Below are 26,856 nucleotides of genomic sequence, written 5' to 3'. Positions count from 1 at the left end.
TTCTTGTGGTGGTCACATTGCATCTGCTCCAGTGAGGTTGGTCCTCCCAGCCTACCTCATCCTGGGATCCACCACCTTCCTTATGCTTTCCTCATGTTTGTACAAACTCATGCTTGTCCATGAAGTCTGGGGTTCATGTTCTTCTTTTCTTAATTCATATGAATACAAAATTGCAATGAAAAAACCACCCTGCACCATCCAGTTTGCAAGATTCAAATTCCCCTAAAAGCAGTGAGTTGAGATATGATGCAGAGACTTATAAAGCTATGACAAATGCAGACAGAGCTTAGCTGAAGGCACTTCTTTCTGTATATGTTGACATCTTACACCTGGCTCAGAAAGAAGGCAGTGTAGGAATTAGAGATATCTACCAGCAATGATTGGAGTATGCTACTCAACATTCCATTACTTTGTTCATTCATCCAGTGCGTATTCCTGGGCTGACCAGGTACTATGCAGGTCCCTGAGGATACTTAGATCCAATTTAACCCCTGGCACTTAAAGACTGATAATAAACTAGCAATTACAGAATAGAATGATACCATTGAAGGATGAGCAAAAAGAACCATTTGGTGGTCCCCCTCCAAAAATTATGCCTTCCATATCCCTACTTTTGTATAGGCCCTGCCAACACTGGCCAATGATAAAGTAGCAATCATGATGCATGCAGAGGATTGACAAGTGTGTGCATTTGAAGGCCTTTCCATCATGTTAAGAAATCCAAGTTAGTTATAAAGAGAAAGTAAGAGAGAGAGAGAGAGAGAGAGAGAGAGAGAGAGAGAGAGAGAGAGAGAGAGAGAGAAAGTTCTAGCCTTCTCGCTGAACTCACCAAGGTTTTAGACATGTGATGTAAAAATCTCAAATATTCCTGCCCCTCTGCCACTTCACCACAACAGTATGTATGACCCCCAGCACAACACCTCCTGCTGAGTACCAACCAACCCTCAGACTCAGAACAAAAAAGTTGTTTGAAGTCAGTAAATTTGGTAGTAGTTTGTTAGGTGGCAATAAAACCACAGTCAGATACATTTTTTAAAAAAGAGAACTTCTTGTGTTAATAGTAATTTTTTTTACCAATTGGTTTTTCCATCATGATCTCCTCCTTAAATTATAATTTCCAAGTGATTATTGATATGGCATAATATAGTATGCATGCACATTTACTCACATGAGAAAGAATAATCAATAGACCATTGAAGGAAAAAAACCCAGAATTTAGAAAAAGAAGGAGAGAGAAAAAAACTGAAGATATTCAGGGAGATAGAATCTGGTTTACTTGTAGGTAAACTGTCTAGCAAAGAAGTCTGTCTGCAGAGTATCCTTAAGTAGGCTGAGGAGGGGTAATCAAAAGAAAGAACTGAACTGCTTAGAGATTCTCCCCAAATCCCAGAGAGCTGTCAGGGAGCCTCTATGGCAGGCCACCCCTGGTCACTGGCTGACCATGTCCTTCTGCTGAGCTTATCATCATGGTGGGGCCAAGCCTGCATGATTTTCCTCCTCGTCATTTTACATGCTTGTTTTAATGTATTTAATCACTTTATTCCAACATCTTACTTTATTTTTTTTAGATTATCTTAGTGTAAAATTAGGTCATCCATTAATGATCATTTTGACACTTCACTTCCTTTAATCTATAAGTACTGACATATTGCAACTCGGGATAAAAACACAAACTACCAAAGCACTGAGAACACACACCACTTGGTGTTGACAACTTCCAAGGTCTTTTCTCAGAGGTATATATGATTAGTGTGACCAAGGCAGCTCTAATTTGGAACAGAGAATGTCAGCAGATGGGCCATTTAGAGTTAATTCTCATCATAAAAATTCTTCTGAAATCATCTGAATCTACGGGAAGCTCTGTCTTAGAATCTGGGCAGTAACAATTCTTGCTTAGATATTCAGCAGATGGTTAATTTTTATCACAGTAGCAACCCACAGTCCCCCAACTCTATGGGATGCTGAGTTTATTTCCTGTAAAATCAAAGTGCTATTTGGCTGAAAATGGTTGGATTAGGATCCAACAAAATAGAGTTGTTTTTTGGTTTTCTGTGTGTGGTTTTTTTTTTTTTTAGAGATAAATTTTATAGCTCAATGAATGTAAATACGTGGTGAGCTAACTCATTCCACTGTCTCTCTTTTCTTTCTGATTCTGACAGTGCTTATACACACACATACACGCTGCACCATTACCATCGCCGCTGCAACACCACCCACCCTACACTAGACAACACACAGTCCTTGTATGAGAATCAGATTTATACTCTGTAAATGTCTCCTCCAAGGATCTGCTTGTAACTCTGACTATTCTCTATTCAGCCTAGGAAATCTGCTGTGGTGCCAGGCTAGGAGGCGGGGTTTTCTGTGGAAGAGACCCAAAGCTGCTTAACTCTATTCAAAGAAAATTCAAGTTCATTGCACAGATCAGTTGTTAAAAACTCTTAAATGTAACCTTTTTATTCTTTCAACTCTTGGCACTTATTTCTACAAGTCAGGGGAGTATGAATCTCCCTTAAGTGGGTTACATGGATGTTTAGGTGTTAAGTTTTGGGGGGACAACAAAATTGAAAACAACCTGCCTGTGTGGTACAATCAGAAGTATCTAGAGAGACATCTTAATTATTGTCATTCACATTGATGCCTTGCAGTTTGGAAAAGGACAGAAATCTATTTTAGAGACTCTTAAGTGATTCTGAAACAATACTTTGGGGATCCAGTACCAACCATTGTCATGGTGTATTAAAGATCTGAAGGGAAGAGACATGAGATGGATGCTTCTTATCCCGGGAGAAGGGAGCAGAAGTTGAAAGCTGTCAGATAATACCTGGGGGACCTAAGGCACCCACAAGCTAAAAATTTACATACAAGGAGGCACAGGGAGATGGAAGGAGGAAGACAAGCACAGGGGAAAACGCCATGGCAACAAAAGGCAGATTTTGCGGCACTTTTCAATTTCTCTGGCTGCTACCTTCACTGCAGCACCTATCTCCTATCGAGCACTTGGGTACCAGGCACTGGAGCTCTTTGCAAGTGTTAGTCTTTTCCTGGTAGGTTCAGCATCAGCTTGGGCTGCGATAAAAATGTTCGACTTTACAGGGTTGTTTGATGATAAAGTGCGACAAGAAATGGCTTTGCAAACTATAAATCATCAATTATGAAAGGCGATATTTATTTTTAATGTTTTCCAGCATTTCATCTCCTGCATCTGTCTTCAATGTCTCTGAGAGAGGGTGATAGTCTATTCCCATAATTCTCAGTCTTCATCTTGCTGGCTAGGCTCAGTAAAAGAGGCAACGGAGAGATGCAGTTGATCGCCACCCTGAAGAAAATTGATTACATGTCGTTAAAAATAAAATTGACTACCATTAATGTCCAGGATGAACTTAGCACAAAAAAGATGGGCAATCATACTTACCGATTGACTAAATGTCAAACTGAGTTTTTTGTATACCTGTTTATAGGAGCAGACATCAGGCTCACTCCATACCACTCCAACCCTCTTCCAATTATCTGCTTAGAGCATGGACATTTTTTATTTTTATTTTTTAATTAGTTTAAAAAAATAAATGGGGCTGGGGATGTGGGTCAAGCGATCACGTGCTTACCTGGCATGCACGGGGCACTGGGTTTGATCCTCAGCACCACATAAAAATAAAATAAAGATGTTGTGTCCACCGAAAACTGAAAAATAAATATTAAAAAATTCTCTCTCTCTCTCTTTCTTTTAAAAAAAATAAATAAATGACAGTGGAATGCATTACAATTCTTATTACACATATAAACCACAATTTTTTCATATCTCTGTTTGTATATAAAGTATTTTGACACCCAATTCGTGTCTTCATACATGTACTTTAGAAAAGTGGTTTCTTTTTTGTAGAGTTCTCTGCATTTTCACTCTTTTCATTGAGTCCAAACCCTGGCCCCCTGCTATCTGAGGGCCCCTTCACATGTGTTAGAATCCTTGTTTGGCTGTTCACATTTCAGAGTAGTGCAATGAAAAGCTGATCTGAAACTCTACATCTGAAAGACTTCTGAGTTGCTACAGTTTGCTTTTTCAAGTGGGAAACCATCTTTTATGTGAGGAGACTTTCTGGTGCTAGAGTATGTACTTCCCCAAGAGTCATTAATTCCATCTCCCACACCCAAGAAGAAGCTCCAGTCTCTAGCCTGGGAGAGATACTTAGTTGCCTACACTGGGTCTTCAATGTCAAGGGTGGGCTAGAGAGAGAGCAGAGTTTGTCTCTTCTATACCTTGTCAACCAATCCTCTGTTCTCAGTTTCAAGCTTTATTCCTTCCTTTCACCATAGGTGACATCTCCAATTTGGCAGTTCTCCAAGGTTTTGTGGGGGTAAACCAGCTTCGATGTTGTCTCTGTGCCCCCATAGGAAAGCATGACTTCCCCATCCATTTTACATCCTCCATTCACTTGACATATTTAGAATGTTAAATAGTTCTTCTACTGAGCCTGACTCCCATCCTCTTTGTTGTGGGTTTAGCATATGGTTTCTCTTCTTTATTTTACTTTAGTAGACTCTAAGGAGGGAGTGGATACACTATCCCCAATCTGAAGACTTCCAAATACAGATTTAGACTTGTGTGGGCCATGGAAGACCATCTGCCCTTGTATGTTCCAAGGCTAGAGAGGGAGCCTGGGAGGAGTTTCTCATGAAGAAACTGTCTTGCTCATGTAGTCGTTTGTGCCTTGGAAGGGAAGCAGGGAACAGAGGGGTTGAGGTTTCTCGCTGAGGACAAGGTTTTCCCTAGGCCATATGGGAGCCTGCCAGGAACCAGATACCAGGCAGGAGGTTAAACACAGGGCTGAGAGTCCCAAGAACAAGCATCCCTGAACATTTGGTAAGATGTTGCCAATGTTCTTGTCTGAACATAAAGAACAGGGAACTCTTGAAATTCCAATTCAATTGTTATGGGAAAGAAAATAGCCTTGAGGAACAATTTCAGAGACAGTACAAGAAAATCAAGGGAGGATCACAGAATGCACCTCTGGTGGTAATGACCAGTAACCAAGCGCCAGAATAGAATCGAAGGACCCCCAAATCATTGGAGGATGGAAACCCTAGGAGAGAGATGGGTCTTTTTGATCTAAAAGTATTTTCAATTGTTTTAGTTTTAATGTTAAAATAAATATGATCTTATTTTATGAAAGAAATTGGTGCTAGAAAATTCATTGTTTGGGAAATTTTTTAAATCTATATTTTTACTGTATGACAGATGTGTTTTATTTCAATGTTCTAGTTTGTGTTTAGCTTGAAGGACATTCTTGAGCCAGCTTTCCATAAGAATTTCAAAGCTAAAAGGAACAAGAGAGATTGTTTAGGTAGAGAGGATTCTGTTTGGATTTGCTTTGCCCTCCTTTGTGACATGGGTTGTGGATCAGCAACACATGGGGCACAGGTTCTGATGTCCTCTTCTGTGCTGGTGGGTGAGAAGGCACTGATGCCACTTGTCCTTGACCTCTACCTTAGACAAGTTGTGAATGAAAACTGAGGGGGTGGAGTAGCTATGGAAACCCTGAGTGAAAGATTTTTTTTTTTTAATGCACATGTTTAAGAACAAAATGACTGGCATCCCTTTTTCTCTTTCCATCTGCAACAAAAGTTCTGTGTCCTGGTTTCTACCTTCATTTAGAGTAAATTATGGGGAGAACATCATAAAGATGTGCTATTGTCGCAGTGGCATTTCCTGCTTCCTTCTTTCTGCAGTTTAATTTTAAAGCCATTTGATAAAATGAACCATAATTGTCATTCCCATCCTCCCAGGGAGTTCACCTTCATGCAGGTAATTTTGTAGAGAGAAATTTCTCCAAGAAAGGAAAGCTTTTCCTCTATCTCTATGAATGTCAGAACTTCCGCTGTGGAAGCTCAGATCTAGAGAGACAAAGTCCCTTTCTCCAAGGCTTGTTGGGTCTATATTATGTATGCATTCCTAGTTCCAGGCCTGTCTCACTGGCATAACACCTGAGATTTTCATAAGGCTACCTGACTTTAACAGTTTCTTTCTTTCTTTCTTTCTTTCTTTCTTTCTTTCTTTCTTTCTTTCTTTCTTTCTTTCTTTGAACTTTCTTTCTTTCTTTCTTTTTTCTTTTCTTTCTTTTTTTCTTTTCTTTTCTTTCTTTTTTTTAACTAATATTGACTTTTTGGGCCTCAAATGGAAATACACATCTCCTGAGTTCCTTATATTTATAATCTACATGACTTTAGCAAAAACTTTCTGCCTTTTGTTCTTTTGTAGGCAAGATATTAGCTCTTGGACTCTGAGCTTTCAAGTGATATAATTTTTGTTTGGCTCCAGGCAATGATGGCTCTACTTTGCGTCTGAGTCTCCTGTCATCAGCTGTCATTCTGTGGCTACTTTTTCTATTAAAGAGTCATCAGGAAGGCATGCAATTGATCTGGGATAAAGAATTCTGCTCCAGCAGCAAATGAATCATTCAATTGTTGTGAGTCCACTGGGGGGGGGGAACCCAACTTCATGTGGCATATTCAGTTTTGTAATTATTATGTACTACCATAAAGAGACATTGTTATTAATTTGCTGTTCCCAGAGATGTTCCCAACCCACTTCAAAGACTGCAGTCCTAATTACTGTAGGCATCATTACACTCCTTTGTTTCACTCTGCTCTGCCTTTTTTTAAAGTATTTTTTTATTAGTTGTTGATGGACTTTTATTTATTTACATGTGGTGCTGAGGATCGAACCCAGTGCCTTGAATATGCTAGGCAAGTGCTCTACCACTGAGTCACAACCCCAGCCCATCTGCTCTATCTTTTAAGACAGAGCGCACCCAACACCATTCACACTTTCTTCTGTCAACGGCCATGCCAGGGATGGAGGAGCTTTGGCCAGTACAGGTATAGTACATAAGGTTCCCTCAGATGTGGTAAATGCACTCATGGTCTGTAGCACAGACCAGGGAGCTGGCATCTTACTCATATAAAAACAAAAAACAAAACAAGAGAGAGATGCTTGGCTCCACCATCTCCTTGGACCTCATGGAGTGGAGAACTGAGGTTGTCCTTCCCGGAAGACATGAGCATTTTAATTCTGAGTAGGTGATTAGAAGAAGAGAAAATCAGCTTAATTTGGAGAACAGTTTGAAATAGGTGTTCATGCTTTGGATGGGTTTCAATGTATCAATGAAGGATTTAGAAATAAAAATTATTGTAGATATGTACCATGATTATCCTGAAAGAGCAGTCCACATTTAATTAAGGTTCCCAGGCACATATATATAGGACTATAAATAACAATTTACAGAATAAATTAATAATTGGACCCTCCTATCATCTGAATGTTTGTGTCTCCCACAAATTCATTTATCAAAATCCTTACTCCAACGTAATGGTATTAGGAAGTGGGGGTAATTAAGTCATGAGAGCAGAACCTTCATGCAGGGATCAATGAGAAACCCCAGAGAGCCCTCCACCCCTCCACCACATGAGGATGAAGCCAGAAGGTACTATCTGAGCATGAAAATGGACTCTCACCAGTCTCTGAATCTGTATTGACCTTAGGCTTCCTTCAGACTTTGAGAAATAAATTTTTATAGTTTATAATCCAGTTTATTTTATTTTGTTATAGCAGAACAAACAGACTAATACCAATCTCTTGATCCTATATTCAGGAATGGCAAAAGCAGTGACCAAATATTTATCTGGGTTTTATTCAGATTTAAATATGTACTAGCTAACCAATACTGTACATATTACCTAACCATGACCACTCTCAACATTCATAGGAATGGGGGGATTCTAGCACCTAGTCCATTGGAGTATTACATGCTTCTGTGTAGGTGCCAGTGCTCAGTGGTAGCTGTTATTTTACTCTAGGATATTACTAAAGTATTCAAAACCTTATCTAGACTCTGATCAAACGCCCTCCACAGTGTTTCTGCAAATTCCCAGGGAATGTACATTTCCACGTCCCTGGTTTAGGCAGTACATCTTTTTTTACAACTCTTACAAGATAATGTATTTCAGAATAAAGAACATGGAAGATCTAATTCCTACTGAATATAGAATGCTGGATCTTCCTTAATACTGAACTTAAATTTGCCATGATAAATTTTTAAATCTACATTTTAAATCCTTACACTGTATTCAATTGTTGACATTTGCAGTTCTCTATTTTGTAGGATACGAACAGCATTAAATAAAAAATGAATAAAATGAAAATCATGTCTCTGGATTGTATACCAGCTTTAGAGTTTTCTAAGGACAATGTCACAAAATATGCCCCCAGTGTCACAAGAACTTTCAGGCCAGCTGGGGACCCAGACACATCACAGATATCTGAAGGTAGGGGGAGGGCAGAAGGCAGCAATGGCAGCATGGGAGGAGAGCATGGGGAAGCATCTCTAAGTTCCCTGGGGGGCTGTGTCTACTTCTGCAAATGCTAATCAATTTTGTCACAATATTGTGCCATTCCTCCTCCTAGGCAGCCCTGCCAGAGCACTTGGAACACTAACAGTGAGAGAAATGCAATAATAGCCACTCTTCATCCCCAACCACTTCATGACAAGGTGACAGGGTGTCATTCACGAGGGTTCCTTACAGTTCTGATGAAGTGTTCCGCAGTGTCCACTCCCAGGAGGATCTGAATGCTGTATGTTCTGATATGTTCAATAATCTGCAGGGATTGGGCATTTTATAAAGTGGCAGATTCAAAGGCACGAAGCTATAGTTCTTTTTTTTTAAGAGAGAGAGGGAGAATTTTTTAATATTTATTTTTCATTTATTGGTGGACACAACATCTTTATTCTATTTGTATGTGGTGCTGAGGATCGAACCTAGAGCCCTGCACATGCCAGGCAAGCACGCCAGGCAAGCACGCCACTGCTTGAGCCACATCTCTAGCCCAAAGATATGGTTCTTAAGAGCTGGACTTGCCATTTTAGGGGTTAGATATGTCAAGCCCCAAAATAAAAACTCACTGAGGTTAAGTACCTTTTAAACTTCTTTCTATCCCTAGACAAGACCTGTCTCAAGGTCCTGAGATTATGGGTTCACTGCGTTTACAGTTGATTCTGTTTACTAAAGTATCATACAAGTTCTTAATTATTTCACCAACTCTTCACATTGTCCACAGAGCTGTGTCCATCTCATCCAACAGATCTTTTCTGACTGTTCCAATTCATGATAATATCTTCTTCCTCTGAACTATGCCATCCCTCTGACACTAAAGAGAACATGCTCACAACTTGCAAAGTGCCTCTCTCACAATGAATGAACATGCTACATTATTACATGGACTTGTATTAGTTTCTTTCCTTTATTCTCTGCTTTTAAATTGTGTTCTTTGAAAGCCTGCAAGAATAAAAATGGTTTTATTGGAGAATCCTGCCAAATATATAAAAAAGAATTAATACCAATTCAACACAATCTTTTTGCAAAAAAATATAAGGGAAATGTAACACTTCAGAATATACTGATAAAGCTAGCATTATCTGATACTCAATAAAGACGGTGAAAAAAAAAAACCTACAGACTATCCCTCATGCATACAGATGCAAAAATTTTTAACAAAATATTAGCAAGTAGAATGCAGTAACATATAAAAAGAATTATATACTACATTCAAGTGGGATTTATTGCAGAGAGGCAAGGATGGTTCAATATTCAAAAATCCATGAGTGTGATCTTACCATGTTAACAGACTGAAGAAGAAAAACTACACAATTTTATTAATAAATAAAAAGTTGACTTTTAAAAACTAGGAGTACAAGAGTTTCCTCGTCTTAATAAAAATAATCTACCAAATGCGTATAGTTACCATGGTACATTTTATAGCAAAAAAATGAATACTTTCTTCCTAAAAGCAGACATAATGTGAGAATATCCACTCTTATCATTGCAATTCAACAGAGTGTTAGAAGTTTTAGACTATGACAAGGCAAGAAAGGGAAATAAAGTTTATATGAATTGAAAAGGAAAAAATAAATCTGTTCTTATTTGCAGGTAACATGATGGTCTACACAGAAAACCCCAAGAAATCTACAAAAATAATCTCAGAACTAATAAGCAAGTTCAACAAGTCACAGAACACAAGATCAACATGCAAAAATCAATTGTGTTTCCATATACTGTAACAAATTTCTGAAAACTAAAATTTAAAAATCTAAAATTATAATCGTTTAAACAAGTGAGTTATTTAGGTATGAATCTACTAATACATAATTATGTACTGAAAGTTCATGAAAGAAATTAAAGATTAAAATAGATAGACCAACTTTCTGAATTGAAAGAAGACTCAACATAGTACAGAAATCCATTCTTCCAAGTTAATACACAGCTGAACATTACCCTTATTAATCTCTCAGAATTTTTTTTTTTTTTTAGAAACAGACAAAATTATTCTAAAATCCTCATGGAAAGATAAAGGAACTGGACAGACCTGATTTTTTTAAAAAACAATGAAGTGAGAGGAATCAGTTTACTTGATCTCAAGGCTTGCTCTATAATTAAAGTAATCAAGGATGTGTGCTATTGGCAGAGGAATGAATACATAAATTAATAGAACAATATAAAGAACAAATAAATTGGTGCATATACTTATGGCTACTTGATTTTTGACAAAGGTGTGAAAGTAACTCAATGGACAGAATTTTCAAAAAATATGCCAAAATAATTTGATATCCATCAGCAAAAACATTGATCTAATCTCCCATGATATAAAGTTAGCTCAAAATAGATCCTAGGTTTACATGTAGAATTAAATTTATGAAATATTTACAAAATTATACAGGAGAAAATTTGGGGGACTTAGTAAAGAGTTCTTTGACATGACTACACAATAAAAGAAAATATTTCCACACCATATATCTGAATTTATATCTAGAATATCTAGGATTTTTAAAAATCTAAACTCAATATCAAAAAAACCAATGATCAATTATAAAATGGGCAAAATACATGAAGAAACATTTAGATAAAGAGGATATACAGATGTTAAATAAGTACACAAAGACATGTTCAAGATGATTAGTCATTGAGGAAATGCAAATTAAGGTTATAATGATATATCACTATGTCCCCATTAGTACAACTAACACAAAATAGAATGACAATACCAAATGCTGGTGAAGATACTGAAAAAATGAATCTTTTATACATTACTATTGGGATTATAAAATGGCCACTCTGAAAATCAATTTTTCAGTTTCTTAAAAAAAATTAAACATGCAGGCTGGGACTGTAGCTCAGTGGCAGAGCACCTGCTTAGCATGTGTGAAGCACTGGGTTTGATCCTTAGCACCACATAAAAATAAACAAAATAAAGGCATTCTGTCCATCTACAACTACAAAAAAATTTTTTAATAAAATAAACATGCAACTAACATAAGGCCTGGCAATTTTATTCCTAGTCATTTATCTCAGAGGATGAAAACTTATATACACATTTGTTTATAGCATCTTTATTTGTAATAGCCACAATCTGGAAACAAATATCCTTTATCCTTTAAATATTCTTTAATGAGTAAATGGTTAAACAAACCATGGTACCCCCATACCATGGTATACTATTCAGCAATATTTTTTAAAAAGTCCTATCTGATGGGTGCATTGGCATACACCAATGGCCCCAACACTCAGGAGGCTGAAGTAGAAGGATCACTGAGCCCAGAAATTTGAGACCAGCCTGGGCAACTTAAGGCAAGACAAGATAAAAAGGCATACTACATGTCTCCTGCCACTCTGAGAACTTTCCTGGTTTTCTATTCTCCCAAAGGGTAAAGACGCCAATCTATAAATTTATTTCTCTTAAAGAAGTCTGGTGGAAATCCAAGATAGATATGGCAGTCCATCAGTTATAAGAGATCAAATTTCCTTCCAGTTCTTCCCTTCACCATCCCTAGCATGGGTCTTTCATTCCAGTGGTCTAAGATGCTCACTAAAGCTCCAGCCATTGCACTCATGTTCCAAGCACTTGGATGGGGAGAAGAACAAAGAAGGTTTGTCTTCTGTTCTTCATTTGTAGTCTTCTGGTTGGGTGGCAATGTACCTAGCTAAAAATCAAGGCTCTGCTAGTGACAAAGCCTGGTTGTGGAGTCTGAGGCTTATACAATTTGGGGGTGTGGACTATAACTCAATCTTTTTTGCTAGCAAATTCTATAAAAACATACAATTCAGTCCAAGGGTGCTGTTGGAGCCTAGAGAATAGAAAGAGCTGAAATGTCTGTGGATTTTTTAAGGAAGAGGAGATATTTGAGACGCTGTAAACACATCATCGAGTTCCCTCCAATGGCTTTAGAAGACCATTTAAGTGAAGGGCCTTCAGACTTGGGCTTGTTCAGTTCATGGTGAATCAAACCTCTGGGAGGCAAATTGCAACACTCAACATTGATATTTTTAAGGCAATGACATTTTTAAAAGAAGAAATAGGATGTCCCCTCTACCTCTTTATTCCTAATTTATTAATCAAGAAATTCAAATATGAGTTATTCACCAATAGCAAATAAGTTCTCTGAGGTTCAGTTTTACCATCTGAAAAATAGACATTAAAAATAACCACCTGCTTGGATTTGTGTGATGAACAAATGAAAAGATAACACTTACAATTGCTTTCCATAGCTTCCTATGGAAGGAACTATCATTTTCCATGACCAAAAGCTCATCCCTTAAAAATTCTGTCAGAAGGTGGGGAAGAGGGAATAAAGGGGCAACTTTGGAAATAACTGCAACATTGGCCAAGCAAATGAGAAAGGAAAGAGTTCTGAGCGCCTACTATGTGCCAGTTTTTGATATAAATGCCTTTACCCTTGATAGGCACTCAAAAATATGTTTAATGAATCCCGTTTAATCAGAAGAGCAGGTTTTTGAAGCTGGCAGTCATGAAAAATTGCCCAACTTTGTAGAGCTGTCAATGGAAATGGATCACTCTGAGCATACCAAGTGATGGCATATTTATCACCTCCGTTCTCCCAGAGTTTCTTGGACTTGGCGTAACTCCTGCTGATTTCATATCTAGCTCATAGCAAAAAACGAGCCACCGTGGCTTCCACCAGGTTTACACTGGCTTGCACACAGTTCTCCATCACCCTCAGTAAAGCATTGCTGTGAAGGGACCAGCTACAGTCTGGTGTCTTGCAATGTCACTTTAATCAATAAATCAATCCAGGGCTTAGGTTGTAGCTCAGTGGTAGAGCGCTCGCCTAATATGTTCGAGGTCCTGGGTTCGATCCTCAGCACCACATAAAAAATAAACAAATAAAATAAAGGTATTATGTCCAACTACAATCGAAAAACAAATATTGAAAAATAATAAGTCACAATAAAAATAAATAAATAAATAAATCCAGCGAGTACCTACTTTTTTTCCAGGTGCTCTACTATCTGATGGAGACAAAGAGGGAGTCATTAAGCACTAGAATGAGTTAATGAGGGCAAAGTCCCATAGAGCTCTGTTCTGCAAACCATTACAATATTTTGAGGAAGTAGTGGTCTATATCCATGTCCAGCATTATGTGATAGTGCCAGAAGTAAATGACAGCTACACAGGGGCAGACTACCTGACCAATGAGAAATCAGACCAAGGGTGCTATTGAGCCTAGAGAATAGAAAGAGCTGAACTGTCTGTGAAATTTTTTATGGAAGAGGAGGTATTTGAGACAAGTCTTCACGAGTAGTTTGAGAATTATATGGGAGGAGAAAAAGAAGGAAGGACAATGTGGAAAGACGCAGAGTAGATTACTATGGGTGATGAGAAGAAAGGAAGACTATGAATTTAGTGGGCGTTAAGATTTAAAAAGAGATTAGCATCTAATAATGAAGGAATTTGAATGACAGAATGAAGTAGAATTTCTGTACGAGACTGAACCGAATTGTTTTGGTCTATTTTGTTTGTTAGTTTTTTTGAAAATTCATTTTAAATTTTCAATATCAAAATTGAATTGCTTAGTCTTTCCTCGTGCTCTTAGAATAAGGCCACTAGAGGAATATGAAATGTCACCAAGACGAAGATTTTTCATGACAAAATCCAACAAAGAATAAATAACTTCCTCAATTAGTTTTAATAGACGTTGATGGCTTAAAACTGACTTTCTTTATGTTGCTTTTTTTAGTGCATATTAATTATACAGAATAATTATGGCATATTCATATATGCATATTATGTACTTTGATCATTTTAACCCCCCACTATCCCATTTCCCTGTCTCCTTCTCTGTTTCCCTTCTACTTTCATATTATCTTTCCACTTATGAAAGAAAACATATGATATTTTCTGAGTCCAGCTTATTTCATTTAACATATGATCTCCAATTCTACCTATTTTTATTCCTTTGTCAAATGACATTATTTCATTCTTCTTTATGGCTGAATAGTTCTCCATTGTGCACATATACCACATTTTGTTAATCCATTCATCTGTTGATGGGCACCTAGGCTTGGTTATTGTGAATTATGCTGCTAAAAACAGGGGTAAGCATGTATCTTTAGAATATGCTCATTCCTTCAGGAATATACAAAAAGTTGTGATTTTCTTGATGACTTGAATCTTGGCATATATCTGAACAGCAAAATCTGTTTGCCTTCAATACTTAACTTTTCTCAACATAATTATCTTCGCATGTAAAAATGCCTTCTAAGAGAACTATTTGCAAAGGGGTTGGACTTTAGAACCGTGCTTTTCTGAGTTTCTTTTAACATTTATCATTCTACTCCTCTGTGGCTATGAGGAATTCTAGCAACATAGGACTCCACCTGCATGATCTAACTCCTAAACTGGAAGCTCTTGTACCATCTCTTGGTCAATCACCTCTCATCATTTATGTACCCAAAGACACCTCTTGGAAATTGTTTTTCTGTTTTTTTCTTAAGATAATTAAGCTTTATGCCAATTTTTATGGATCAAACTCAATCTGATCCTGATTTCTCCCATAATTTGCTGTGGGCTGTACCATAAAGAACATGTTCCCCATGAAGGCCCCTTTCACATTATCTGACCATTGTCTACTTTTATGAACTGCTACATTCTATTGTGGCATCCCTGCCTCCTGGTATATGTGCTTTTGGATTATCCCTTTCCATTCATAGAAGGATATTTTGATTTTAGTTTTGCCTTGTATGTGTCAGTATTCTCAATAAATATAACCACATGCATTTTCTTTCATTAATTTTTTTCTTTGAAATATCAAAATCAAAATCATCTGAAATTCATTTCAGGTGTGGTATGAAGTGGAAAATTGATTTTTTTTCAGTTTTGTTTTTGTGCTTATACTAACTTTATATCCAATTATTAAGACATAATTCTGTATTATTTAAATACCCGATACTTACAAACATCTATTCATCAAGTTCTTCATGATAAAAATATAAGCTAAGCAAGGTTTTAAAGTTTCTCCTGGATCTTCTACCTTAAGACTATGGTCTTCTGTATAGATAAGGACACTTAGTATATTGGTCAGACATGGACACAACTACTAATTTATGGGGGAATTATTTAGAGAGCCCCATCTCTAAGCTTCATTCCACCACTGATGTTTGGCAGTGAATCTTCTCTCCTGTCTGCATATGTCCCCCACAGCTTCCCAGAGGCTCTCCTTCCATTCCATATCCTGAGAAATCGATTTTCATTGAGGAAATGAATCCTGTGAAATAGCAACTGAGTTAATCAATAAATCAATTCAAGATAAAATATCACTTGTTGATAATGGCTTGACATGCCTCCTCTGAACCATACCTCCTTCTCACAGGTCACTTCTAAGATAGCATTTATACCCAATTCAAAGAGGAGAGCATGTTAAGAGGTTTGAGTAGTGAGGTCTTCTTGACCCTCAACTAAAATTATACAGCTGATGCCAGACTCACTTGTGCATAAAACAGAACTTTTACTTGAGGCCAGAGAGAGGCTGAGTGTATAAGTCAAAGGTAGAAGATGGAGAATGGCTAAGTGTTCTGCATAGGCAGGAACAATAAGTCAGAGTGGGGAAAGGAACTTGGTAAAAGGAGCAGGACCCAGAGAGGGGTTCTACTATGGGGAGAAGAACCTCCACACTCTGCAAGTTCAGGGAAGAAGAAGGAACCTGGAGAGCAGAAAGGATGAACAAGAGTTGTCAATAGCTTGTTGTGCAGTGTGCAACTGACCTTTCCTCCTCTGTGCCTTCCATAAAGTCTTTGGTGAAATCTACATTTTTTTACTAATCCTTTGGTGCCAGCTGATCATGTCTAGGGAATGTGGAGGGGTTTAATGTCCTTTATAAAAAATATACAGTATATGAAAATAAATTATTACTATACATGCACGTTGAATGATTCAATGTAATTGGATAAAGAAAGCAAAGAAATCCAAAATTTAGAGTATGTATTAATCTAGTCTGTTGAGAACCTGCGTAACCATGGAAAGGGGGCTTATGTCTAGAAAAATTATCATATTCTGGTCAGAAGCTTGGACTTCAGCACATGGCAGATCCAAATCGTGAACTAGGTCTTTGCACTCACAAGCTTTTTTGACTTTCATAGTCTCGTCTGTAAAATGGGGACCATAATAGATAAGTGAGGCAACAGGAGTGAAGTGTTTAGCACAGCGAGTCATTCAGTACTAGCAGTTACCACCTCATGGTCAACAGTCGGCTGTTCAGCTTTTCTATGGTTCCTGCTGTTGACTCTCGGGGTTCACAGCATTTCCAATTCCTTCTCATTATTATAGACAACTATCTTCTGTGATTTACCTACATATAAAATGCCAGGGGTGATACACTATTTGTATACTATGTATAGTACTCATAGCATCCCACCAGGTGGCTATTATTACTTATATTTTTCACACAAGGAAATTTAGTCTCCATACAATTAAATGAATCCATCTAAAGACACACAGATTTGTCTGACTTCACTGCCAATGTTCCTTCCTATCAGTCTAGTCACAACATTTTAGTGTTAAATGGAACATATTCCCTTATGTAATCAATGTGGATATAACATAAACTCTGTTCTCCAATTTATAAGTCATATCCCCACTACAATCTCAGGCTATCCATGCTTTCCAATGTGTTTGCTCTCTTGTCCTCTTCTTGGTCCTTCCTCCCTGCTTAATGGAGGACATGGTACAAGGTACAGGAGAGGACCAGAAGTCAGAAGAAAATGCTGGATAGAATGACAGGCAGATGTAGTGGCCCTAGTGATTTATACCATGTGATCGGTCAGTTATGAACATTTTATCCTCTTTGTCAAAACCTGGTCCAAGAATAGCCAATTCTGACCAAGAAACATGAAGAGAAGTTTGCTAAAGAGTCCTAGAAGATGTTTCCTCCCTTCCAAGGAGACTTGGGAAGAAGCGGCCATTCTTTTTCCTTGGGATTTTGTCCTGTCTGGTTATGGACCAGATCTTGCTTACAGACTGAGTTTGAAACAAGTTCTAGATGGTCAAGGGAAGATGAAAATATGTGTACCCTCAAAGATATTCTTGAGTCAAAAACCAAACCACCCCAGAGCCCACCTGACAGACTTGCTGTGAAGAGAGATGATAAGTTTGTTGACTCGAAGTCCATTTGAATCCATTTCTTTTGGAGGCAGCTAAGACCATTCCAATATAAAGATGTGGTTTTATGGACAGTGTTGTCCAGGTTTAGAAGAAGGCAAAGGACTTTGGTGGAAACATGAGGTCCTTAGAAAACACAAGAAAAGGAAGTTCCAGAAGGTTGCTGTACAGTGAAATGAGTTACCAATGGAGATTTATTTTCTAGGATTTTAAAAATAGGACAGATTCTAATTCTTCTGGCTTGTTTCAATTACTCCAGATGAAAGAAAGAGAAGGATTAGAATGGTTGACCTCTAAAAGGTCCAATTTTGAGAGGTCAAAAATATCTGCTTAAATAACACTGTGAAGCCTGAACTTTATCTTCTTAATCTTTCAGCAATAGATTCTCTTGAAATTGTGTTTTTTTTTTTTTTTTGAGATGCAAAGACAAAAGAAAACAAGACAGGAATAAGTGTATTCCTACCATTATGTAACCTAATGCTAGGGAAATATTAAAGTTTTTGCTATATATTTAAACACTAGAGTCTGACTTAGTAGTGCTCTTCATAAATTTCCACTACAGATTAATTTGGCTTCAAGATTATGTAATCTACTTATTTTCCCTCCTCATATCTTATCCGAGATGGATTAGGGCTGGGTTATATAAGCAATTTTCTTTAAAAATTATATTAATAAAAGTGTGGAGTCTTCACAGAGTACGTTTTCTTAGATTTCAAGGTACAATCTGTAGCTGGGGGAACTTTGACAAACACTAAATTAATTTAATTGAAATGATGGAGCTCTGGACTTCCAAAAAATGGGGTGAGTACAATTTTTTTTTCCTAGTGTAAAAAACTAGCTGTGTGACTCATGATTTTGAGCCCCAAGTAAATGGTTGGAAACAGCCTCTGGTGAATCATAAAACAGAACAATCACCAGTGACCCATAATCTGGGAATAATGGAGCAGTGTGTTCCCCCAGAACGTGAAGGTGAAAGCCAGGTAAGTAGTTATTTCTGACTTTAAGTAAGTAGTTCCCCAAGAAACAGAAAATTTTGTTGAAGTAGAGTCAATATAGAAATGCAGACTCTCATGAAAACTTTGACGTCTTGTTCTTTCTGAGTGTAGTTACAGGTTTCTCATAAGAACTAAGTGCTCTACATGGCACTGGGAACGTTAAAAAAAAAAAGGCATAGCTCCCACTCTTAAGGAATGTGCAGTTATTGATGTCATAATACTAATATAAGCAATTGCAATACAAATAGTGCTATAATTGAGATATATAAGTTTTAGGGCAGTAGAATGGGAAATACTTATTCTGTTTAAGGGAAGTCAAGGAAGACTTTCACAGAGAAGATAACTCTGGAATTGAGTTCTGTATACTGAGAAGTGTTAGAAGAACGATGTAGAGAGAAGTATTTCCACCAGAGTGAACAGCAGCAGCCAAAGGAACTACATGGAGGTAGGGGTCCAGGGAACATGCACATTGGAAGCAGTTCATTGGGGTACAGCTCAGGATGTATGGGAGATAAGCTGGTGGGGAGCAAACTTTCAGGTGACAAAGGGCCTCATAATAAATTAAGGATTTAGAATAAATTCTATGGGAAATGGAAAGCCATTGTCTAGTTTTAAGCTAGTATGTGACTGATAGTATTTACACTTTTAGAGGGATAACCCATTCTGGTAATAGCAATAAGCATGGATTGTTAGAAACTGAGTTGGACGCAAAGGGATCCTTCCAGAAACAGTCATCAGTTTTGTGAGGAAGAGGACATATTACAAAATCCACAGGGGAAAGAATCAGTAGGACTTCAGTGCCGTTCCATAGCACATGGCCCAGCATGGAACTCTCCCTGAAGCACTTGTCTAGGTATTAAGCTCGTAGTTGCTCATTTCAATCTCTTTGCTGGCTCTCTTCCTTTTCCCGACTTTTAGATGTTAGAGGACACTTGGGCCCAATTCTAGGTCCTCTTCTCTTCTTCCTCCATTCTCCCTTTCTGAAACATCTCATTCAATCCCATAGCATTAAGGATTCTGTATGCACTGATAACTCCCCAAATTTGACCTCTAGCTTCAACCTTTCCCTTTAGCTTTAACCTAGTGTATCCAATGGCATCCTCAACTTCTCATACTTGACCTCCCCATAGAAAACTTGGGTACTGCCCTGCCCCAAATGTCTTTCCTTCCCTAATATCTTGTATCTCTCTAAATGGTACCATCATCCACTCAGTTGCTCAGAGAAGCAAACAAACCAGAATCATCATATGCCTGAGTCTAGAAGATTCTCAGTGTTTCTCCAAATTCAGTGAAGGCTGCCCTTTTGTTCAAATCCAGTGGACACCATTTGTAATTCATGTAAATGGCACCCCTTTTTCTTATGCAACACAGTTGCCCTACAATGCTTCTCTTCATCCTATTTATTCAAAAAACTAGAGATTTTCTAAAAGGAAATTTCAGGCCCCAATGTTTTTCTAAAATGTCTTCTTTCCAATAAGATGTTACCTGACAGATTCCAATTGACATTTACCTCTTCCTGAAAGAGGCTAAAGCTACCTGTGACACAGTCATACATCAGGAAGTCCCGAGCATCTCTGAAAAAAATTAAACTCCTTTTTGCTAAGGATTATAATATGGGGCTCTGCTTATGTTGGCATTTCAATAAACGCTGAAGGATAGACTCTCACATCCCAGGCCTTAGTCTCATTTAGTTAATAAGAAATATCTTCTCTCCTTTCCACATAATATTGTTTCTATTTATCACCATTCCACTTCTTTTCATCCAGGGCCTGCCTTTCCACAACTGCCTTAACTATAATAGACAGCCAGAGTCTTCTAGAATACAAATATTGAAAATACTAAACTCACAGGCACGAGCAAAAATATACCATCCCATGTGGCTTTTTGACTGGTGATACAGCATTGTTTAGTGTGTGGATTTCTGGCTAAGAATCAGTCTGACTCAGGTTTGCATCTTAGCTCCAGCGCTGAGGGCTGTTTGTGTTACATAAGCAAGTTAATCTCTGAAACAAGTTTCTTCATCTGAAAACAAAAGCAAACTCACAGGGTTGTTGTGCAGATTAGATGAGGTTAATATATGCAAAATGCCTAGAATCTAGCAGACACTTAAGAAATGGTAGTGGTTTTGTTGTCTTATTATTGTTTCTTTTCTCTGCATCATTTAGAATTCTCAGTCTGCCTAATAAATCAGAAGTGGTTTCATCACAGTTGATCTTTATAGAACATCTTATCCTGTAACACTTAGACTGAAAAATGGTCAAACTCCAACTCTCAAAGTCCAGATTTTGTGATCTGCTTTCAAGAGAAGCCAGGCATGACTCAGGAATTAATCTGAATGTGTGGGTAATAAAGTTGCTTCCAATCTGAGAATGAATCTACACAGGAAATAGAAAATTGAGCAAGCATCAAGTGAATTTAGAGGCACACACTGCTCCCAAACTATTAAAAACAGTGTGTGTACCATTTGGGCTCTTTTTCTCCATCTTTCTAAAGAGCAGGGACAGCACACGCTTTACAGCAGAGAGTGTTCCTCTTGTCAGAACATGGGGGAGCTCTTCATGGTTCGAATTAGAATTGGCATTTCTGAAAGTGGCTAAAGCTACCTGTGACACAGGCATACATCAGGAAGTCCTGAGCATCTCTGAACCAAAACTTCCTTGTTTACTAACATTCCAAAGAAAGTACCGAATTCAAAATCATGAGTAGTTTCCAGCTTGGGAGGCTGAGACAGGAGGATCGCCAGTTCAAAGCCAGTCTTAGAAATGGTGAGGCACTAAACAACTCAGTGAGACCATGTCTTTAAATAAAGACATACAAAATAGGGCTGGGGATGTAGCTCAGTGGTTGAGTGCTCCTGAGTTCGATCCCTGGTATGCTCCCCCTCAAAAAAAATTATAAATAGTTCCAACATATCATCGTTTTTACAAGATATATTTTCTATCATTCTACCTGCACCCAAACCATGCTGGGATTTCCAAACTAGACCACACAAACATTTTGCTTCAATCATATCTCTTACAAGGAAATTCAGCTTAGTAGGACTGGTAATTGTAGCTGATCCATGAGAAAATGTTCAGAGTTTACCATCCCACTGTTATTCTGAGAACAGGGGGTACCTGGAGCTAATAATTATCACACACTGGGAGGTGGAGGAAGAAAAACTGAATGACATTACACATTATAGAGTTTATTCCTCTAGTTGTGTATCAAATGAAAGCTATTCCTGGTTGTGACAGTGTTAGAACCAGCAATGCATTTGGAGGCTACCATTCATTTGTTTATTCTTAAGTATTTTGTTAGTTGTAAATGAACATAATACATTTATTTATTTATTTATTTTTATGTAGTACTGAGGATCAAACCCAGGGCCCCACACATGCCAGGCAAGTGCTCTATCACTGAGCTACAACCCTAGCCCCCATTTCTATTTATTCTTCAAACCATCTTATAAGGCTGGTTTCCAGAGTTCTGAGAACAGGTACTCCAAAATATGAAATGGTAAGTGCTTTAGATCTTCACTATTTCAGACCCAGCCACACGTTGCTCAGGAACCTCTAGTGAAGTCCCAAGGGAACCTATTCTCATTAGACTCCACAACTCTGCAAACACCCAGGTTGGCTTTATAGCAGAGGAAGAAACTTACAGTAACCTCAAATAGTTTTAAAACTATTTAAAACCCCAAATGTTACTTCATTTCTACTCAAAGTTGAAAAATATAATGACTACTGGTTTGTAAAACCCCACGATGACAGTTAAATTAACATTTGGGGGAGACATGGCATTTCCCAGTTGTCATGACAACCCTGATGCTTTTCTCAGTGTGCACGCTCCTTTAGGTGTTGCATCTAATTTAGGATTTGACTTGGAAACTGACAAAACAACTCAGAGATCTAGAAAGATATACCTGTTCTATCAATTAAGATGACATGCTAATGTGGAGAAGAATTCTCAGTCACAGGGAAGGGTTCACCTAGGCAGTGGTTTCTATAGAGATGCAACTTCCAAACCAGCATAGCCAAAAATAAGGCTTTACTCATCCTGAAAGACCAAAGGAGGGGAATTCTGTGATGCAGGTGTGAATAGGGCTTCAGTGATTAGAAATTCTTTCATGGTGTGTCGAGTTTCCATCAGTGCCCAGCTGAACTGAAAATAATTAAGCTCATCTTTTTAACTGAAAGGTAGGATTGGAATTAGTAATTAAGAAGCAAAATTTTGAGAAGAAAGGGCTTACAAAGGAATTGTTATGGTTGGATATGTGGTTTATGGTTGGATATGTGGTTCCCCCCCCAAAAAAGATCATGGATGAAACAATGGCAGAAAGTTTATAGGTGAAATGAATAGATTGAGAGTTGTAACCTGATCGGTAAATTAATCCACTGATATGGATTATCTGGGTGGTAATTGTAAGCAGGTAGGGTGTGGCTGGAGAAGGGTGGTCACTGGGGGCAAGACTTTAAGGATTATATTTTATTCCTAGTGAGCAGAGCACTGGTGCCCCACCCCCCTTTCCTGGTGGCCATGTCCTGAGCTGCTTTCCTCTGCCAAGCCCCACCCCCCATAATATTCTGCCTCAGATCCAGAGCTATGGAGTCAGACAACCATAAGCTGAACCTCTGAAACTGTGAACCAAAATAAACTTTTCCCTAATTGTTCAGGTGTTTTGGTGACAGCAACAGAAAGCTGGCCAAAATAATTTCTGGATGGAGACTTATTTTTCAGATGAGGAAACTGAATGACCTGGGAAGGAGACAACTAGCTCAAGTCACTGCATTCTACCAAGGTCAGAGTGGAATGCATTGTCCTCCCCCAACCCAGTAGACTCTCAAGTCCTCAACCCCCAAGTTTTGTTTTTTATTTTAAGATTTTTAATTCTTTTATTTATTTTAATTAGATATTTATGACAGCAGAATGCATTTCGATTCGTTGTATACAATTGCAGCACAACTTTTCATTTCTCTGGTTGTACATGATGTAGTGTCGCACCATATGTGTAGTCATACATACATACATGTACCTAGGCTAATGATGTCCATCCCATTCCACCATCTTTTCCGCCCCCATGCCCTGTCCCCACCCTCCCTCCCCTTGGCCCAGTCAAAGTTCCTCCATTTTTCCCATGGATGATCAGCATCCACTTTTCAAAGAGAACATTCAGCCTTTGGGGATTGGCTTACTTCACTTAGCATTTGCAACTGATACAAAGAAGCAGTTTCCATGAAAAATATTTTACTTTTATTCTTTCTGTGCTTAACCTTCATTTGGTTAGCCAGATATCTTACACTTATTAATTAGGGATAAAAAAATACTAGCTGCCTATAATCTCCTCTCACTTAGAAGATTCACTACTTTACCTTTGGGTTTTTAAATAAAAATTATTCTGATAGAATTTCAGATAACAAATAGAAAGATTTCTCAGTGTCTCAGAAATTTATCTTGGTTTGTATGTTATTTTATTATTATTTCAAAAACAAACATGAATATTTCAAGACAATAATAATTTTGTCTAAAGAAGCTCATTTCCTTAACAGGGAACATAATGTTACAGTTAGAAATTCAAAACTGAAATCTCCAAACTGAACTTACACCTTTACTAGATATAACTTAGGGCAAGGTTTGATTGAGGCTTTATTTTTGTTGTGGCTAGGATTTAAGATCACACATCAAACAGAAAAGGAAAGGTTATAAATGTGGTAAAAACTGGGGAAAAGAAGGAAAATAAAGAAAAAGGGATGCAAAAAGTCCTGGGTATTTGTTACAAGGACAGTCACAATTTAGGTAAGCTCTTGACATACTGCAGAGAATATATGAAATTTGGGAAGACTAGTCAGCATTGAAACCTTCGACATTTTGGGGAGAATCCTCCAACTGTTCCAGTGTTGGTAAGAGAGAGGTTCTCTTTCTCGATGGCCTAAAAGTCTTAAAAGGCCAAGCTCTCGCCTCCCAATCCCCTTGAAGCTTAAACACAGTCACGTATCTTAGACAAAGCAAGTAGGTGCTCATACCCAAGGTTTGGTACCCGAGGCAGTAGTGTGCTGATAAACTGGCTTTCTGGGAAAACAAAAACCAGTCCTGATTTGTAGGTTTGCTAATTTTCATGATGAAAGTAACTCCTACTGCAGATGATTTCAAACTAAAAACTTCTCAGCTTGCAAACCTCATGCACATTTAATAGTTGTCTCTCATAAGCAGGTTCAATTCAGCTTCAGGACTTCATGCAGAGGGGAAGGATGCTGAGGCAGGGCAGCTAAATAAGAATTCCATGGCATCATGACAGGACCAGGCCACAGCAGTAACTAAGACCAGCGGTAGAGGAGCCAATGGGGTCACCCAAGTAACCATTCCTCCTGTTGGCCTTGTTCTCTCTTCTTTCCCTTGGCTTCCCTTAGCACCTGCTCATTTTCCAATCCTGGTTCTTTCACCTTCCTCAATTCTGTAATCATCTCAGTCACCTCCCAACAAACCTTTTTCTGATCATGTAAGTCAGAATTGGTTTCAATGCCTACAACAAAGAGCCATTAAATGCTTTTAATTAGGCCTGATGACAGTCCTGTGAAGAAGGCCCTGCCATTATTATCCCCAGGTTGCAGAGGAGGAAGTGGAGCTCAGAGAAGTTGGAGAACTTGCTTACAGTCACACATAGCTGGCAAGTAACAACTCAAATGCTATTTGCCCTGTGCTAAGTTTCCTCTCACAAACCAAGACCATCTCTCTTCTCTGTGTCCTGTCCTGATGTCATGCCCTTGATCTCTGTCTCTGTTAAACCTATATTACACTAGGAACATGATTTGGGTTATAAAAATTTTAATGAAAATACATAACTTCTTGAAACATTAGCCTCAAATAATCTCTAAACAGAATAAATTTTGAGATATTCATTTATAAAGAGAAGATAATTTCTTTTCATAGCCTTATCTCAGAAGGAATTTTCCTCCTTGATTAAATTCCAGTCCAGAAGCTTCAGGCTTTAACTCCGAAGGAGAACTCACCAGTGTGGAGGGGCAGCCGTACCGGTGGAACTGGCATTTTCTCCTGAAATTCACCACCCCCTTCAGGTTCTCCTACTTGATTATTTTCCAAAAAACCATACTGCTTCCAAGTACATTCTGCTCTAGCTTTAATATTCCACAAAATGTAGACAGAAGTTTTCATCTGCACGCTTTAGCACAGCACTGTTAACAAATGTGAGTGGGGAAAGAAAATGTGAGTAAAGAGTTTGAGGAAGGGAAAATAGTTCTACATGCAAAAAAATGAGTTCTGATTTTACTACAGCTACCTTGTTCTTTATATTGGTCAAAGCTCTTAGTTGAAGACAATGTCATTCATTCTAGTTAGTTGAAAAAGAAATTTAAGGAATATTAGAAACTCACAGAAATACTGGAAGGCCCTGGGGGAAAACATTTGGACTAAGCTACCAGGGAAAGTGCCCAGAACTAGTCCAAAGGACTGGCCAGGTAAAGAAGTAGGTGCTGCCATCAGCTCTGGAACTACTAAATCTTTTCAGTGATCTGGAGCTGTCCTCTATCACTGTCAGTCTCACAAATGCCCCCATCTTGGCCACTCCCAACCAGCAACCCAGATGCCCCAGTGATCCCTCTGGTAGCTTGCTTCCACATCACAATTTCATGAATTGTTTGGAAAAATCTAAGGCACATATCTGCATCCTGTGGCATTAAAAATATATGAGAATGTCCACTCACTCTCACAAATGGCCCGATTTGTCCACATACAAGAAGAGAGAAGCTTCTAGTACTTGCTGGCATAATTTTATAGATATGTTGCTTGGGTTCCTCACTTTCATGTGAAGAACTATTTTTAAAGCACCTCAACTTTTGTTTTTAGTCAATTCTTAAAGGAAAAAAAAGTAAAAGACAGATGGCCATGGATCATCCTCTGCCTTTAACTATTTTATTTCACTTCTCACTTTCGAATACTAACCAGCATCTTCCCCCAGGATATTAATACCATAAATGGCCCCACTCCTCTTCTGAGATCTGTTGCCCTACCTGTGGTAGTGTGGTGAATGAGGAGGGATCTATGTTCCTCCTTCAGGTCCAGAGAATAACAATATCCATGCCAGAAATAGCTGCCTGCTCACAAAAATCCACCATCTTCTTTTCTTCCTGGACCCATAGGGAAACCACAGTTCCTAGGATCCTTTGCAGTTAGTCTGTGCCATCATTCATTTGGGAGTCTATTCTTGAACTTAATCTACTTTAAGAATACATTAAGAACACAGAGAATTTTAATCCTCACCTTGTAAGAATTATACACATGTAGACAATAATTCTTTCTTTATTACATCAAATGTAAATACAGTTTTTACCCTTGACTGCATCTAATGAAATGCCACACTTTCATTTCTGA

General features: G+C 38.2%; 1 long non-coding RNA gene across 7 annotated transcripts in view; it reads right to left on the bottom strand.

The window, feature by feature from the left end:
• Positions 1-3,148: 3,148 nt before the first annotated feature.
• The window catches only part of LOC144364855 (uncharacterized), a 121,449-nt gene continuing 97,741 nt past the window's right edge, over positions 3,149-26,856 (bottom strand). For 3 of the 7 annotated variants that reach the window (XR_013422948.1, XR_013422949.1, XR_013422952.1), the window contains 4 exons: positions 26,496-26,703; positions 25,479-25,661; positions 3,606-3,681; positions 3,149-3,319 (listed from right to left, as the gene is read on the bottom strand). This is a non-coding gene — a long non-coding RNA (uncharacterized LOC144364855). Of the gene's footprint in view, positions 3,320-3,451; positions 3,511-3,605; positions 3,682-11,416; positions 17,624-25,478; positions 25,662-26,495; positions 26,704-26,856 lie in introns of those variants that run through there. The other 4 variants (XR_013422950.1, XR_013422953.1, XR_013422951.1 and 1 more) reach the window with 4 other exon arrangements.

Source organism: Ictidomys tridecemlineatus, chromosome 6, assembly GCF_052094955.1.
Source record: "Ictidomys tridecemlineatus isolate mIctTri1 chromosome 6, mIctTri1.hap1, whole genome shotgun sequence".
NCBI lineage: Eukaryota > Metazoa > Chordata > Mammalia > Rodentia > Sciuridae > Ictidomys > Ictidomys tridecemlineatus.
This window is presented reverse-complemented; position numbering and strand designations above follow the sequence as displayed.